This window comes from Euprymna scolopes, chromosome 14 (assembly GCF_053919585.1).
Source record: "Euprymna scolopes isolate OS-2025 chromosome 14, ASM5391958v1, whole genome shotgun sequence".
Taxonomy (NCBI): domain Eukaryota; kingdom Metazoa; phylum Mollusca; class Cephalopoda; order Sepiida; family Sepiolidae; genus Euprymna; species Euprymna scolopes.
Genome location: NC_136495.1, coordinates 7,206,590 through 7,217,970, shown reverse-complemented (window position 1 = coordinate 7,217,970; position 11,381 = coordinate 7,206,590).

Sequence of the window (11,381 nt, the reverse complement as noted above, 5' to 3'; positions counted from 1 at the left end):
TCTTTAGCTGACATTTGAAATAACAAGAAAGTTTAATATATATATATATATATATATATATATATATATATATATATATATATATGTTTTATTTTTTATTACCGTTTTATCTGTTTGGTTACATATGTTTCGGATGTTGGACTATGTTTACGATCCAACAGCCTCGTCAACCAAACAGATAAAATGGTAAAATAAATAAATAAATAAAACACATATTTGCTCTGCAATAGTATTAAGCACTCTCTTCAGGTTTTTACTAATTACCAGTTTTACCAAATATATATATATATATATATATATATATATATATATATATATATATATATATATATATATATATATGTATATATATACACACACACACACACACACACACACACACACACACACATATATATATATATATATATATATATGGTTTATTTTTTTGTGTGCTTACGTAGTTTTTAATGTTTTTCAATTGAATAATGGTGTGAGTTCAATGTCAGTTGTTATTGAAGCACACGGATTTGTGTGTGTGTGTGGCGAAAATCCACGAGGGTTCAGGTTTGTTGAATTCAGTCGGAGAAAGTTTGAAAAGTATTGTTTGCAGAGCTTGACATTTTACAACTTGTATGAAGTCAAAAATTCGGTGTCGGTTCATGTTGAGACGTCGGTAATAACTCATCATCGTTCCTTGGTTTGGCTGCGATCTGTTAGAGATCAGTGGTATTGATGGCTTGAATGGCATCGTATAAACATGCGTGTGGTTTATTGGCATTGTGGAAGAAATGCGATGTAGTCGTGCTTATGCATGCGTGAAAACGTATCGGGATTGTTTAAGAATCTGAGGTGCAAGTGATAATGAGCTCGTTCTGCAGTGTCGTGCATGTTATTTTGCCTGAGGGGCACAATTCATTTCCACATGTGGGAAAAATGGTCGTATCTCTGATTAGCTTTTTGTCTCGTAAAGGCTGTGTGTAGGCGCAAGAGTTAATAGTCCTCATGGTGACGCAGGCTTTGTGGAAAATATTGCGTCAATAGGCATTGGCAATGACCGCTGGCAATTTAGGTAGAATTCTCTTAGTTTTGTAGTTTGCTCAACGTATGAATTCGAAGAAAACTGTGTTGATGTTGTTCAGGTGATCGATCGGCGTACTCAGTGGGTTGGTACGGGTCTGGACGCCCAGGGATGAGTGTATCAGTGTGCATGATGCAGCTTACTCATGTTGACTGGGGAACTTCAGTGGCGCGAGGAGAGATGAGTCGTTGTGAGATCCAGACGTTTACAGTGTTTGGTGAGCATTTTTGTGAGTTAATGTCAGAAAGAGTTGATATGCCATAAGGTATTGCTGAGAGTTGATATGCCGTAACATGTCATTGTAAAAGGGTTGATATGCCGTAACCAGTTGAGCTTGACTTATTTCAAACATCGATATGAAGGGCAGCAATCAGAGGCCCACAGTATTAATGCTGGAGTCCCCCAGGGGTTCATCCTGGGTTCAACTCTCTTCCTGATCTACATCAATGATCTCCCAAAACACATACTTAATTCATTCGTTGACATCTATGCTGATGACACGACCATCTACGGCAACACATCAAAGGCCGTAAATGACAAAGCTCTCTCTGATCTTGAGCGCGTGGTTCAGTGGGGGAAGAGATGGCTGGTTACTTTTAATGCATCTAAAACCAAGCTCCTAACTTTACATCATCAACGCTCTGTTCCTCATCTAGCATCAATTGAAATGGATGGCTCTCGTCTTAGGGAGGCTTCATGTTTTGACAAGCTCCTGGGATTGACCTTTACTCCTGATCTGAAAGGAACACGTATATAAAGTCTGTTGCCCGGGCCGCTGGGAAAATGGTAGGATCCTTCTACCGCTCCAGAAGATATCTCACTACTGATGCAATTCTCTATCTCTATAAAAGCCAAGTACATCCAAAGATGGAGTACTGCTGCCACATCTGGGCTGGAGCTTCAAAAAACAGCCTATCCTGCCTTGACAAAGTACAAAATAGACTTCATGGCTTAGTGGGGGATGCTCTTTTCTCTTCCCTGCAACCTCTCTCCCACAGAAGAGACGTTACGAGCCTGTCTTTGTTTTATCGTTATTTCCATGGCAAGTGCTCGTCCGAGCTCCAATCTCTGGTCCCCCCCCCCGGCCAATCCTTCATTATAAACACTCGTCTAGCTATATATATTTTTTCTTTTTTCTTTTCTTACGTGCCATGATGTTGTTTAGTAGAGTGGTTGTGTATTCTAAGTCCAGTGGTAAGCGCTGTTCATGCGTGAATGTGCAGTATAAGTATTAATCCACTTTTAAGAAGCATGGGGACAACGGAATTTAAAATGTTAGGCTAAACGACACCATGGCATGTAAGAAAAGAAAAAAAAAATACATATTGTATTGTTTTTTAAAAAAATCCTGATGAAGGCTTTTTTATAAGCCGAAAATTGAAACTTTAAATAAATAAATATCTGTTTATTTAAAAAAATACAAATTCGCACGTGATCGTTCTTTCTAACCTCACATTTTAAATTCCATTGTCCCCGTGCTTCTTAAAAGTGGATTAATACTCATACTACACATTCGCACACGAACAGCACTTACCACTGGACTTACAATACACAACCACTCTGCTAAACGACATCATAGCACATGAAAAAAAAAAAAGGAAAAATATATATTGTATTGTTTTTTAAAAACATCCTGATGAAGGCTTTTTTATAAGCTGAAAATTTGAAACTTTAAATAAATAAATATCTGTTTATTAAAAAAAAAATACAAATTCGCACATGATCGTTCTTTCTAACCTCACATTTTGTATAACATGGGCTTGTTATAATTTAATGAAAATTCAATTTTGTGGTTTTACAATTTTTGTTCTTATTCCGAACATGTACCATTGTTTTTATTGATTGCACAGTATAGTTAAACAAAAAAAAAAAAAAAATGTTACCAAACGAAAGATGATTACTTTGGCACTTATGCATGACAAAGATCGTCGTGCCATTATTTTGATTTTCACCAAAGGCGATAACTGCTATTTCATAAATATATGTTTATTGAAACATTTTTGGAATTATGATAAAATTTTCACTATATATATATATATATATATATATATATATATATATATATATATATATATATATATTTATAAGGTGACTTTCACTGTATATATATATATATATATGTTTTTATAAAGTGATTTTCACTGTATATATATATATATATATCAAAACATCGTTAAACTCACTACTCGTTCAAGCAGCCGCCAATAGCGTAATGGTTAGGAGCCTTGACTGCCGTACAAACGGTCGGGTTTCAATCCTGGCTTGAGGTAGTTGCCTGTCTAGCCGCACTGATGAGCTGTGAAACAGCGAAACAGTACTGTATGTGGATGACTATATATATATATATATATATATATATATATATATATATATATATATATGTTTTTATAAGGTGACTTTCACTGTATATATATATATATGTTTTTATAAGATGACTTTCACTATATATATATATATATATATATATGTTTTTATAAGGTGACTTTCACTGTATATATATGTTTTTATAAGGTGACTTTCACTGTATATATATATATATATGTTTTTATAAGGTGACTTTCATTGTATATATATATATATATATATGTTTTTATAAGGTGACTTTCACTGTATATATATATATATATATATATATATATATATATATATATATATGTTTTTATAAGGTGACTTTTTGTTACCTTACGTTACAACAGAACACCGACCATTCTAATTTGTTTTTATTAGGGGTATTCGAGGTCGCTGACAACATATCTGATAATCAAATCCGTCGTAAATTTACCATTTGCATGGTATGAACCCTTGGACCATGGGACTATTTTGCGCCATTTCACCACCTTCAGTAGTGTTTTTCTTACATGATGCATTCACATGTGAACGGGCATAGTAAAGTGACTTATCACATCATGCAGGAATCCTTAAATGGCCATTTGAAATAATGTCGGAAATTTATCTTGCTTTCAGATAAATTCGATGCTAAAGTAACTAACCTGAAAAAAAAATGACAACATGAAATAAAAGAGGGAGGAGTAAAGAATAAGATATAAAGGTCTTGCTTTGAAACAAAGAAGAGATTTTATTCACAATAAAATTAGTTGCAAATTTTTCCCTTTGCGGGCATTAAATTAAAAAAACGCCAAAGTAACATATAATGAAAAAAGTAACACTGGTTCTTATAATGAAGATGTCGTATCCATGAACGAATACAATAATAAGATTCAAAATAGTAGTTTCTAATCACACTTTCGTATGTAGTAAATTTTAGGAGCGTACTCACAAATTGAAAGCCAGTCAGGCACGTGCCTTTTTCTTTTTTTTTTGTTTAAAGTCCTTTTAGAATTTTATCTCCCTCCATGTTTGCGTGCAAACCATAGACACACAGATGGATTTCAGAAGCATGCCGCGTCACATGTCCGAGGTATTCTTGTCGGGTTTTCTTCTTTGTAGGAGGTTCCAAAATTCCTTGTCACGTAAAATAAGGTCTTTTTTTTAAAAATAATTACACTCCTTCAAATTAGTGCAAAATGTAGCAACGTAGATAGTTTTCAGAAGCATGCCTCGTCGCATGCCCGGGGTATTCTTGCCGGGTTTTCTTCTTTGAAGGAGGCTCGTCAAAATTCCATTTTCAGCACCGGGCAATGAAACAAACGTCCAATATCCTCGTCGGCGGAATTTCAAAAGAGGGCAAATCTCGCGCTGGGGTCGTGACGTCATGGAGCTAGCATTTCCCTTTTCTTCCAATTAAAGGGGTTTCGTACAAACCCAAAATATACGAAACTAAGAATCAAAAAAGATACAAAATACAAAAAATCAAATACAAGAACCAGATAAAAAATAATAAATGTAAACAGGAGGGGGGGGGGGTTGCACCATTATTGGTACAAAAAAATTCCAACAATAAGAAAGTTTTCAAAAATATATGTGGTTCATTTTTTTTTTCTTACATAGTTTTTTATGCATTTTAATTGATCTAAAAAATAAAGTTTTCACGAGCGGTTTACAAAAACAAGCACCAAACATTTTTATGTTTTTTGTTCTTTTTTGTGGTGGGGGTGGGGATTAAATTAGGTATTATTTTACTTTAAGGCCCGTTTCACGTTCGTATATAACAAAATATTTTTTTTGTAGATTTCGGTGTGCTAAAAACGAATCTGCAAACCGTTTCCATCGCAAAAAAAAATAGGTTTTATGATATGAAGAAATTACTTTTTTCGAAAAGTGGGTGATTACTTTTCGATGTAAATTTAACTTAAAATAAGCACCCACTTTCTGGCCACCTGAGAGGGGGGCATTTTTTGTGTTTATTGGCTAAAAACATTTTGGTTTGATTTCTTTTGCATGGTATTAACCCCTGAACTCTGGGACTATTTTCTATTTCACAGCCTAGCCTTCATTTACGCTACGTGCGAGCAGAAATGAAGGTTAGGCTGTGAAATGGAAAATAGTCCCAGAGTTCAGGGGTTAATGCACTTGCGCATACAAAAATGGCCATCCGTGATAACATAGTTTAATATTTGGAAAACTATTTGTTTTTTTGTCTAATTTTAATTTTTTGCCAATGCTACACTGTGACAAGGCAGTTTGGTACGCGAGTGCATATTTAACAGTATTTTTTATGCTCGTGCGGAGCGTAAATGAAGGCTGGGTTGTGAAATGGAAAATAGTCCCAGAGTTAAGGGGTTAATACCATACAAATGGTAAATTTGCGACGGAAAATGTTCTTTAGGAGATTTTACTGTTTTCTGTTTACATTAGGGGCGTGGTGGTGTTAATATCTATTTTGTCTGTTTTACGCAGTCGTAACAGGACAAATTAATCCATGTAAATTTTTTTTTTTTAGAGATTACTTTTTTATTATTTTCTGAGTTTTGTCAATTATTTTGCAGAAAATTATGTTATGTCCCTTGGATCGGTGGAAGTAGTATAATTATTTATGTTAAACGTGGTGGTCATTCGTAATTCTAACTTTGATTCGATTTTGGGCGCCGTGCTAAAAAAAAAAGAGCTACAGCTGCCACGATTTACGAAAAATTCCGTCTCTAAAATCTCTTGATGAACGAATCCGCCCAGATGCGCCGAAGTGTGCACCGAGTGCCAGTGACGGCAAAGTGACGGTATAAGACTCTAAGCTCTCGGCCTGTTATTAATACACGTGAGGCCCAACTATAACTAGTTACCCATCTTGTTTGCATATCTTTATAAGAAATAAACGATGATTAATTATCTTTACAATTATGAAGATTATTTGCATCTGAAACTTTATATCAACATTTATTCAAAAACTAATTTTTTCCTTTTCTTTGTTTTATTTGCAAACAATTTAACTTTATTTGACAAAAAAAAAATTGTTTCGTGACAAGGGAAGTAACTCTGTAAAACTGCCCGCTTGATGATTTTTCCTAAATAAATCAAACTCCAGACGTCAACACGAGAAGAGAGGAACCAACAGCAAACACCAGTCCAGGGGGCAAATGTCGAAAGGGCTGCTCCCCTAGATGACAACTCCCCTGAAAAGAGAGCTATGGAAACTCCACTAGACGGGGCATACTACCTAAGTTTGGTAATTGCACCGGCTGCTCCACTGAAGGAAGATTACCAAGGCGTGTTTCCCCAAGAGGACAGCACCCTATCCAAGAGAGAGCCAAAAACGACAAAGAAGGGGCATAACACTTGGATATCAGCATAATTGAAGAGGGAGCTGCCTCATATGATCTTACAAAAGGTGATGCTCCCCAAAAAGACAGCTCCCCTAAAAAGTGAGCAGACCCAAAAGCAAAACAGGGGAAAAGCCAACCCCAAGAACTCTCATGGGCAACAGCCCAAAAGGGAACTTCGTCAACCGAAATGGGGGAGCAAAACAGCAACAAAGTCGAACCCCACAACAGACCTCTCACCTAAACCATCAGAAGGGTCTGCATGGGGGAAGACCGAGGAAAAGGACTGTCCCTTCAATATGATGTTATTATAACTGGCTGCACTTCTGACTTTATTCTTGTCCTTAGAGCCGTCACTATATATGTGTGTCCAATTTGGATGTTGCTCTAATATGTCATTTAAGTGGTCTATGTAAATTGTGGGGTGTATGTTAGATTTGGTGTATTTTGATAGGTTTAGAATGATTCTGGATTGTTTTAGTGACCAAGGAGAATATTCAGGGAATTTCGATTTATGTTGCTTTTGTCTATTTGACAGTTTTTGAGTGAATCTTCCATTTTTAATCCAAAAGTTTTTGTTATTTTTTTCCCTGTTGAAGTGGATTTGATATTCAGAATGGAAGACACAATTGTAAGTTAGGTTTGAGAAAAGTTTGATATAATATTCTAGTGTTTGTTTTTCTTGTCTTAGGGGGAGTGGACATTCATAGGCTTCCACATATAAACTGTTTACTGGAGAGTTGCTATAAGCTCCCAGCATTAGTCTGAGTTCTTGATTATGAATGGTTTCTAATGTTTTTAAATAGTATTTTCTGGCTGTTCCGTAGACGAAGCAGCCATAGTTTAGTTTTGATCGGATTAATGTTCTATACAGTTTTATTAGAACTTGTTGATCTCCCAATTGGTATTAGCAATCGCTCTCATTAGTTGATTTGATGTATTACATTTGACTCTCACATATTTTATGTGAGGTTTGTAGGTTAATTTTTTATCAAAGATAATACTCAAGAATTTATCTTCTTCAACTACAGGTATTTCTGTGTTATTGAGTTTAAGAGAGGGATCCAGATGTAGTTTTTATTGCTGGCAAAAGTGTATCCATTTGTAGTGGTCTAGGGTATAGAAGAAAATGTGTGTTCATCTCATGTCGAGTGTTGCCAATTTGTAGTGGGCTGGTGGATATATTATATATATCCCCCAGTCGTATAAAATAGGAGAAATGATTTGAATTGGGAAAATGAATTGCTTTGAGGAAGAAACGAACAACGCGTTTATTTGAAAACAAACTAGGATTTATTTCGTGAAGAAACACATGAAAGAAAAGTTTGGCTCGCATCTCTCGTTGTTTAGTGGTGAGAGGGAAAGTCTATTGTTGTAGAGAGAGAGAGAGAGAGAGAGAGAGAAAGTCAATCCAGTTTGGTGTGCGTCTCTCACTGTTAGCTGGTGAGAAGGAAAGTCTATTGTAGTATAGAGAGAGAATGATAAAAAGTCAATCCAGGCCATGGAGATAGAAAACGTGTAAGATGTAAATACTGTCTGTTAACTTTTGCCCCCACACATACAGTAGCAGGGGACGTGACGTGCACGGGTGCCCCGAAAGCGGGGCGAATGGTCCCCCGATCGTTCAGCTCGAGAGCTAAGTCAAAAAAGGAGGAAGCAGCTTATTGCTCTTGCTTTTATAGTTGTTTCCGGTGGTCTTTTGCACATGCGTGGATTTCCTTCAAAGGGGAAATGACGTTGTCCATGTGTGCGTACGTGTGTGCGTATGTGAGTACATGTGTGTACGTTAGCGTGTGTATGTATACACGTGAATGTGAGTGTATGTACGTGAATGTGAATATATCTACTTGTGTGTACATGTGCGCGTATGTTTGTGTGCGCGTATGTATATGACAAGAAATATAGCTTAAGATGTGAACGCGTGTTTTTGTGTGAGACTAGAAAAGGCTCCCACACATTTGCTTTTAGTTAGGGAAAATTTGAAGCCGTTTTCATTGGCCCACTCACTGATTTTACTGAGAGATTGTTGCAGTTGACGTTCTATGGTGTAGATATGTTTAGATCTGTAACAGATTAGAAAGTCATCAGCATATTGAAAGGGGTCTACTCGAAGGTTTAAAGTTTTTATTATACTGTTCATTTTAATGTTGAATAGTGTGGCTGATAGTACACTTCCCTGTGGGACGCCCATCTCCTGCTTGTAGAGCTCAGAAAGAGTTTTTCCATATATAACTTTGAAGTAGCGGTTGGATAAAAACTTTTTATGAATATTGGTAGTTTGCCTTTAAGGCCAAAGTTATATAGATCTCACATTATGTCATATTTCCATGTGGTGTCAAATGCTTTCTCGAGATCAAAGAAAATTGCAGTTAAATGCTCTTTTCTAATAAAGGCTTGATCCTGCTGATCAGCACAACAAAGCCAAGGTGAGGCCAGTGATGGACTACCATGATGCGTTCAAGGCAGATGCTGACATTTGTGTCAGCAAACTACGAGAGTGGCGCCAGCAGGGTTCCAATGTGTCCTTGCTGGATCTAAGAAAAGCGTATCTGCAGGTCCAGATTAGTGAAATGATGTGGTGTTTGCTGGCAGGAGGTTCTGCCTTACCAGACTAGGCTTTGGGCTGAACGTAGCACCCCAAATAATGAAGACCATTGTCAACGCTGAGTTGTCACATGCAGAAACAATAAAAGAGGAGACAGTGGCGTACCTTGATGACATGTGAATGAAGACGTTGTATCATCACCAGTAAGGTCTAAACTGTCTGAGTTTGGTTTTATTTCCAAGAACCCAAAACGTTTGGAGGATGGCACCCATGTCTTGGGCCTGAATCTTCGACAGGAGCGAGGGACCTTGAAATGGGGGCGCAGAACTGCAGTTCCTGAAGTGCCCAATATTTTCACAAGACGAGCAGTATTCTCCCTGTGTGGAAAACTTGTGTGGCAACAGTCATCATAAAGAGGATGGCAAACGCAGTCACCAAAGGCTGGGATGATGAAACAGCAGACAATCTGTTGGTTCACATGGTGAAGGAGACCATTGCAAGGGTAAAGCAGGATGACCCCGCCAAAGGAGACTGGTGCATGCAGGCATGCAGTGGATGAACTGAACGTGTCGGTGGATGCGAGCTGCCAGCTCTCTGACAATTGGTGTGCTGTTGGAGAAGAACGGGGCTGCGATTGAGGATGTCTGCTGGTTGTGTCCAGCGAATGACGCTGCTCATATCGACCTGGCAGAGCTCGATGTGGTGATAAAAGACATCAACCTGGCACTCCAGTAGAAAGTCAGGAAATTATGCATATTTATCAGTATTCCATCCTTGGACGTACCTGGCTCTTATATAGATAGAGAATTGCATCAGCAGTGAGATATCTACTGGATCGATAGAAAGATTCCACCATTTTTCCAGCGGCCTTGGCAACAGATTTGATGTACGTGTTCCATTTAAGATCAGGAGTAATGGTCAAGCCCAGAAGCTTGTCAAAACTTGAGGCCTCCTGAAGACGAGAGCCATTCATTTCAATTGATGCCAGATGTGGATCAGAATGTTGATGATGTAAAGAGAGAAGCTTGGTTTTAGATGCATTAAAAGTAACCAGCCACTCCTTTCCCCATTGTACTACATGCTCAAGATCAGAGGAGAGAGAATTGGAGAGAACTTGGTCGTTTACTGTCTTAGATGTGGTACCATAAATGGTAGTGTCGTCAGCATAAATGTCTACAAATGATGTAAGGATGCGATTTGGAAGATCATTAATGTAGATCAGGAAAAGAGTTGGGCCCAGGATGGAACCCTGAGGGACACCAGCATTAATACTGTGGGCTTCTGATTTTTGCCCATCAACTACTACTCTTATGAACCTATCAGAAAGAAATGATTTAATAATCATTTATCTAGTTTAGGTATATATGTGCTTCCGAGTTGCACTTGCTCAAACTACTGCGTTTATATTTGCTCTCTATCGCCCCCACCACAGCGGAGTTACTATCTTTTAAAGCATATCTGAGAAAATTGACAACATCCTATCTGCTTACCCTTCAGCTAATATTCATGTCTGTGGAGACTTCAATGTTCACAATGTGGAATGGTTAACTCATTCAAACAAGATCGATGATGAGGGGAGGTTCTGTCATGATTTCTCTATTGCTTATGACCTCTGCTATTAAATCATTTCTTTCTGATAGTGGGGGTTGATGGGCAAAAATCAGAAGCTCACAATATTAATGCTGGAGTCCTTCAGGGTTCCATCCTGGGCCCAACTCTCTTCCTGATCTGCATTAATGATCTTCCAAATCACATCCTTACATCATTCGTAGACATTTATACTGATGACACTACTATCTATGGTAGCACATCTAAGACCGTAAATGACAAAGTTCTCTCCGATTCTCTCTCCTCTGATCTTGAGCAAGTGGTACAATGGGGAAAGCGGTGGCTTGTTACTTTTAATGCATCTAAAACCAAGCTTTTATCTTTACATCATCAATGCTCTGATATCCATCTGGCATCAATTGAAATGAATGGCTCCTGTCTTGAGGAGGCCTCATGTTTTGACAAGCTTCTGGGCTTGACCTTTACTCCTTATCTGAAATGGAACATATACATTAAAGGCCGCTGGAAAAATGGTGGGATCTTTCTATCGATCCAGTAGATATCTCACTGGTGA